Source organism: Camelina sativa, chromosome 3 (genome assembly GCF_000633955.1).
Source record: "Camelina sativa cultivar DH55 chromosome 3, Cs, whole genome shotgun sequence".
Classification (NCBI taxonomy): domain Eukaryota; kingdom Viridiplantae; phylum Streptophyta; class Magnoliopsida; order Brassicales; family Brassicaceae; genus Camelina; species Camelina sativa.
In genome coordinates, this window is record NC_025687.1 from 12,093,568 (window position 1) to 12,100,863 (window position 7,296).

Sequence of the window (7,296 nt, forward strand, 5' to 3'; positions counted from 1 at the left end):
AAAAAAAAAAAAAAAAAAAAAAAAAAAAAAAAAAAAAAAAAAAAAAAAAAAAAAAAAAAAAAAAAAAAAAAAAAAAAAGAAAGAAGAAAGAGAGGTAAAGAGACACAAATCGTGTTGCTCGCTATCACAAGAAATCAAGGAGGGAAGCTTGCTCGATAGTCGACCAACCTCTAGGCTCCACAAAGGGCGCCATGGCTGCAGGTAATTTGTAAACAGCTGTTAAGAATTTTGATAATTGTTGAGCTATGAAAATTTATTGATTTGAGAAGATGATGTCTTGAAAAAAATTTGTTTCGAGACATTTTCATGTGATGTTAGTCGGTCAGATGGTATTCATAAAATTTTACATATATAATTAAACAAGAGTTGAGTCAAGATTTCCAATCACTTTCATAATTTCAAAATTATTTATATTTCCACAGTTGATTTTACTTGCATGTGTTACTTTTAGTTTCTCTTCAAACAATTTTAATTTGATACTTTGTTAACATCTTGTAAAGCTCTTAAAAGCTCAACATTTTTCTTCTTAAAAGCTTAGCTTTTCAAAGTTAAACTATAGATTAGAATTTATAAAATCTTTAAACATCTTAAAAACAGTTAAACAGATCTTTAAAGACATTAGTATTGAAATAATATACTTTTGTTTATGATTAAGAAGGTTAATATGGATTTAGCCCCATATATCTTCAGTGACACTAGCTTGATCTATGGCCAGCAGCCCTGTCTTAAACTAAAAGGGACATATGTCAAATTTTTTAAAAATCTAAAAACCCGTTAAAAAAAATTTTTTTAAAGAAAATTGGACCCTTTTGCTTAAAGAAATTTTTTGATTTTTGTGATGGATCCATGGCATTTGCCTACTCTGTCATGAGGTAGAGACGGCCTGATGGCCAGGATTCTTCCTAGATGTTTTTCAGTAGAATTAAGGACACTAGCTAAGTAATACATCAAAAGACACACGTAGAATTCTAAAAACTACATCTAATCTCTTACTAGCTATTGAAACAAAAGTTCAATTCTGTAAAAAACAATTGTTGACATTAGTAGGAAAAAGAAATATGATATGAAGAAAATCAATTTCTTACACATGCCAAATTATACTGTTTGGTATCATTATCAATTTCTAAGAATCTTTCCTTTGTAACCGTCCTGCTCCCACTCTTGGAAATGGCACATATCAAATTCTGTGAAATGCTTATTAATGTATTTCAGTAAACGTTTCAAAATCAGAAACATTAACTATATATTGACCAAACCAGTTTGTTTGAGTCTTCAGATTTCTCTCCGGGTTATCTGAAAAAGCATTTGAATATATGCGTTACTACTCCCTCCTGATCCCCTCCTTGAAAATGGCAGTTAGTGATTTAAACTTCACCTTATATAAATCCAAAATATTCACATGTTTTTCAAAAGTAACGTCTTAACAATGAATACTTAATTATTTATACTTCAAAATTAATTTCTCACTGAGGCATCTCTCTTAATTCCCACCTTGGAAGCTTCCAATATCTCTCTCATCATCCAAACATTAATATGGGTCGTGGTTTGGACGGTTACTTGTAAGCTGTTTGAAACCATGGGCATGGTCGAAACTTGTATGGCTCTCTGGAGCCAGTCCAAAAAACAAATTCCTCGTTATAAGGATGAATATATAAGGATGCATGCAATGTCAAAAAGTTAATTTGAATTTACTTTTAAAAACAAACTAAAAATACATAATTTCTTCGTGCATATCAGGGTGACAAACATGAAACATGCGTATGCATCTTTGTTTATTGGTCTTGACTTAGTAATACATATATACAAACAAAGAAATTAGCAATAGAGTGGACATAATTTGTCAAAGATGTTTATGAGCTTAAAAACAAAATCACCATATTACACATTTCCAATACTTCAGTTACAATTTTCTCTTTATGTGTCTACACTACTATAATATATAGGGATATGCATGCATGTACGTATTTGCATTTACTATAAATAAGAAGGCTACACCACCACTGAGGGGAGAGCTTAAGTTAAAGCGAAAAACTTTCCTTCAACAACAGAAAAAAAAGCCAACACAGTTTCGTGATCTCTACTCTACCAAAAAAAATGGAAGCACTCATCACCTTGTCATCATTCATCACCTTGTCATCATTTTTCCGTTCTCCCCTTTCCACCGTCACTACCATTTCGCAGCGACCACGATCAGTGACCATGTGCATGGGAAAATCAGGGCCAAACACTCCCAAGGACAAGGTGGTCCTCATCACGGGTACTACCGGCACTGGCAAGTCGCGCTCTCCGTCGATCTCGCCAACCATTTCTCCGGAGAGATCATCAATTCCCATAAGATGCAAGTATATAGTGGGATAGAGATTGCAACAAATCTCATCCCACTCAATGATCAAGGTGGAGTCCCACACCATCTTCTCGGTGACTTTCGCCCCGAAGATGGTGAACTTACCCCAGGAGAGTTTCGCTCTTTAGCGACATTGTCCATAGCTGAAGTTGTTTCCAGAGGGAAACTCCCTATTGTAGTTGGCGGGTCCAACTCATTCAACCACGCTCTCCTTGCAGAGCGTTTTGACCCGACCATTGATCCTTTCGCTCCTAGCTCGAGTCTTTCAACCATCTGCGCGGACCGGAGGTACAACTGCTGTATCTTCTGGGTGGATGTTTCAGAGCCGGTTCTGTTCCAACACTTGCGCAACCGAGTCGACAAGATGATCGATTCGGGGCTGTTCGAGCAGCTGGCCGCTTTCTACGACCCTATAGTCGATTTAGGGCCCAGACTTGGGGTCCGAAAGACTATAGGCGTAGAGGAGTTCGATCGGTACTTCAGAGTGTACCCCCGAGAGAGGAACACAGGAGTATGGGACTCGGGAAGAAAGGCAGCCTACGAGGAGGCTGTCAAGGGAATGAAAGAAAGAACGTGTATGCTTGTTAAGAAGCAGAAAGAGAAAATAATCAAGCTGATAAGAGGGGGCTGAGAGATCAAAAGGCTTGATGCCACGGCGGCTATCATGGCGGAGCTGAATAAGAGTTCAGCAGAACTGGGAGAAGGAAGGAGCAGTTCGGAGATCTGGCAGAAGGACATAGTGGAGGAAAGCGTGGAAACTGTGAACAGTTTCTTGCTGCCAGGGTAGTTTTATTTTCTAATTAAATGTGTTGTTATTTATATAAAAAAAAGTTGTATGTTAAAAATAAATAAAATTCTGTATGATTTGAAGAAAAAATACCATATATGCTTTTATATGAGTACTTGAACACATTTGCAATATATCAGCTCTACCATATTTATGTTTTCAAGAGTTTAAACAATGGGGTCTATTAAAACAGAGATTATGACCGATTGTATCAAAGTACGACAATTAATCTTGAAACTTTCTTCCACAATGTCCTTCTCCCTTTGTCGTACTTTGATACAATCAGCCATAATTGTCGCTTTAATAGGTCCTAATGAATTTAAACACAACATTGACTACTAAAAACATAAATTTTGGTAGAGCTCATATGAAATGCAAATGTTTTTAAGAACTCATATACAGCATAACATGGTTTTTTCTCTAAAACATACATTAGAGTTTTATTTAATTTTACACACAAATTACAACTGTTTTTTTTAACACATATTTTATGTATTTAATTGGAAAACAAAAAACTCCCCTTCTAGCAAGAAACTGTTCACAGGCTTGACGCTTTCCTCCACAACGTCCTTCTGAAAATTCTCCATGCTACTCCTTCCTTCTCCCAATGCTGTTTAACTCTTATTCAGCTCGGTTATAATGGCACTCATGGCTTCAAGCTTCTTGATCTCCCAACTGCCTCTTATCAGCTTGATAATCTTCTCTTTCTGCTTCTTCACAAGCAGACACGTCCTTTCTTTCATGCCCTTGACAGCCTCCTCGTAGGCTGCCTTTCTTCCCAAGTCCCACACTCTTGTGTTCCTCTCCTGCGGGTACACTCTAAAGTATCGATCAAACTCCTATATGCCTATAGTCTTCCGAATCCCAAGTCTCGGCGCTGAATCTACTATAGGGCCATAGAAAGCGGATAGCTGCTCGAACAGTCCCGACTTGATCATCTTGACGACTCGGTTGCGCAAGTGTTGGAACAGAACCGGCTCCAAACAAAACCGGCTTCTTCACCAGTTTGTATCAAAGTATCGATTAATCTTGACATTTAGATCCACAAATCCTTCTTCCTTTTCCGTACTTTGATGAAATTGGTTATAATCACCGCTTTAATTGGGCAACATGAAACAGAACGTGACACTGACTACTAAAAACGTATAAAATGGTAGAGCTCATATGAAATGCAAATGTCTTCAAGAACACATATAAAAGCATACCAATTTTTTCCACTTAAATAACAACAATTATATGTGTGTCTCTTAATCATGTTTAGTTGAAAATAAAAGACATACAAGCTTATGATGTAAATGTCACTCATACTTATGCATTTATTGGTGAGAGTTGAAAACAAAGTTTAATTTCACAAGATCCAAAAATTTATTATCAATAATTAAGGGAAGTTAAATTCATTAATATAATGATTCAGTGGTAGCCTTTGCGAAATACTGATAAATTTTAATTACGACATTCTATCTGAAAGTGAAAGAAAAAAAAAATCTGACTCACTAGAGTGAGTGATCAGAAAGAGAGAGAGAGAGTAAGAGAAGTGTCTTTTTCATATTAGGGATTCTTGGAAATAGATTTTAGAGTTGAGGTTTAAGTGGTTTGTCAAATTTGCCCGAAAACCTTGTATACAATATTCATTAGTAGAACAAGATATCTATAGATATTTACATAATGAGTCGACACATACATTGTAAAGCTCCCGAACCGTTGTATGGCCGGGCGGACCACGGACAGCACCGGGACGCTATAATGGGAACATTCATCGACGGTCCGGCCGAGTACAAGAACAAATCAAGACCCTTTTGGCCAGTCCATCGGTGAGGTTCCCGACCACACGGCTTATCCTTAAGGCTTTACAACATTACAGACGTGCCATGTGTTGAGCCGACTCGGACAAAGTCTATATCAGCACCACTCGCCCGTTTAAAATAAAACCGATTACTTTGATTAAAAAAAAACATTAATTACAACCGATTAAACAGAAGGTCTTAAAGTTTTGCACTAGGCCTACAACCAAAGTTTGATACAAAAAGAAAACATACTTGTATTTTACAATAGACACCAAAAACAAAACTACTTCGGTTTTCCTATCGTTCACCACGGCCTCTAGTTCCCTCTAGGGTTACCTGCAGCACAAAAATTTATCATAAGTAATCTAAGATTACTTAGTGAGCTCAGGGTTCCTGCAGAGAGTTAATCCCCAACTCTATAACCCCAACAACAAACAACATGCACGCAAGCATACAACAACCACAACAACCAGAGATAGCATGCGGAAGACATTGAGCTAAACAAATAAGCTATCATGCAATTCTCTCTAACATGCATAAACATGCATCAACAACACACATAACTTGTACTAAAACATGCAAGTTTTAAACAAGTTTATTTTTAGGGGCCCAGTATGCTTCCTCTCCTTCACCCCATTTAGAACAACCGCGTTACAGCCACAAAGGCATGCAACCGGATTTCTCTCAAGTCACACCGTCGTGTAGACAGCTTCGGCCAGGGTAGCGAACCCAGTAACCTCCGAGCTCTTCGTAACCAACCCTACAACACACGCACATGGGTTACATGTCGCGGTTGCATGTGGTACGGAATAGGAAGGACAACCATACCAAGTCTCACCATGCTTAGCCGGAATTTCACACGGACAAATGCATTAAGACTTCACCAATTTTGATACTTGAAATTTACATGGTTTTTAAACTCATAATTTCACAAGTATCCTATCATGTTACCACCCTGGTTATTAGAACATTTCGAACTAACAACCAGAGTAACCTCACAGCGCTTGTATTTAAACNCTATCGTTCACCACGGCCTCTAGTTCCCTCTAGGGTTACCTGCAGCACAAAAATTTATCATAAGTAATCTAAGATTACTTAGTGAGCTCAGGGTTCCTGCAGAGAGTTAATCCCCAACTCTATAACCCCAACAACAAACAACATGCACGCAAGCATACAACAACCACAACAACCAGAGATAGCATGCGGAAGACATTGAGCTAAACAAATAAGCTATCATGCAATTCTCTCTAACATGCATAAACATGCATCAACAACACACATAACTTGTACTAAAACATGCAAGTTTTAAACAAGTTTATTTTTAGGGGCCCAGTATGCTTCCTCTCCTTCACCCCATTTAGAACAACCGCGTTACAGCCACAAAGGCATGCAACCGGATTTCTCTCAAGTCACACCGTCGTGTAAACAGCTTCGGCCAGGATAGCGAACCCAGTAACCTCCGAGCTCTTCGTAACCAACCCTACAACACACGCACATGGGTTACATGTCGCGGTTGCATGTGGTACGGAATAGGAAGGACAACCATACCAAGTCTCACCATGCTTAGCCGGAATTTCACACGGACAAATGCATTAAGACTTCACCAATTTTGATACTTGAAATTTACATGGTTTTTAAACTCATAATTTCACAAGTATCCTATCATGTTACCACCCTGGTTATTAGAACATTTCGAACTAACAACCAGAGTAACCTCACAGCGCTTGTATTTAAACAAGAAAATCACAAAGACATTCAAGTAAACATGCAACAACAATAACCATGCAATCCGCGTACTAAATGGAGGTATTTACTCCCCCATCTAAACCGGTAAAACATGCAACACAACCATCATGCAATCCGCGTACCAAATGGTGGTCTTTACTCCCCCATCTAAACCGGTAAAACATGCAACACAACAATCATGCAATCCGCGTACTAAATGGTGGTATTTACTCCCCCATCTAAACCGGTAAAACATGCAACTAAATAAACATGCAGATCTGCGCAATAGATAGGAGTTTCAACTCTCCATCTAAGCTGGCAAGACATGTGCCTGAACTCACTGTAAACTGGCGATGATCGGCCTCCTTTGTTGAGTTTTCCTCACGGCACACTCTGATCCCTTCCTTGGTTTGAAAACGATCTCCTTATCGTTTCAACTTGCGGTCAATAGTCTTGTCTTGAACACTCTCTTCTTCTCCTTAACAACTCGCCACCTTTTCTCTTCTTTCTCTCGCTCACTCTTTCTCTCAAAGTCTCTCCTTACCCCTTGTAACTTTGTGCGAAAATGAGAGAAGTGAGGTCCCTTAAATAGAGAATTTTGGGCGGTGGAAGCAACCAATGCATGCGAGTTCTTCTTCTCCTCTTAGTGCATGCGA

General features: G+C 38.4%; 1 protein-coding gene and 1 pseudogene across 1 annotated transcript in view; both read left to right on the top strand.

The window, feature by feature from the left end:
* The window catches only part of LOC104776704, a 13,729-nt gene continuing 6,505 nt past the window's right edge, over nucleotides 73-7,296 (top strand). Inside the window, exon 1 of the mRNA XM_010500812.2 lies at nucleotides 73-201. The gene's annotated coding sequence lies outside the window, so the exon portion shown is untranslated. The remainder of the gene's footprint in view (nucleotides 202-7,296) is intronic.
* LOC104776703 lies at nucleotides 2,095-3,527 on the top strand (annotated as a pseudogene).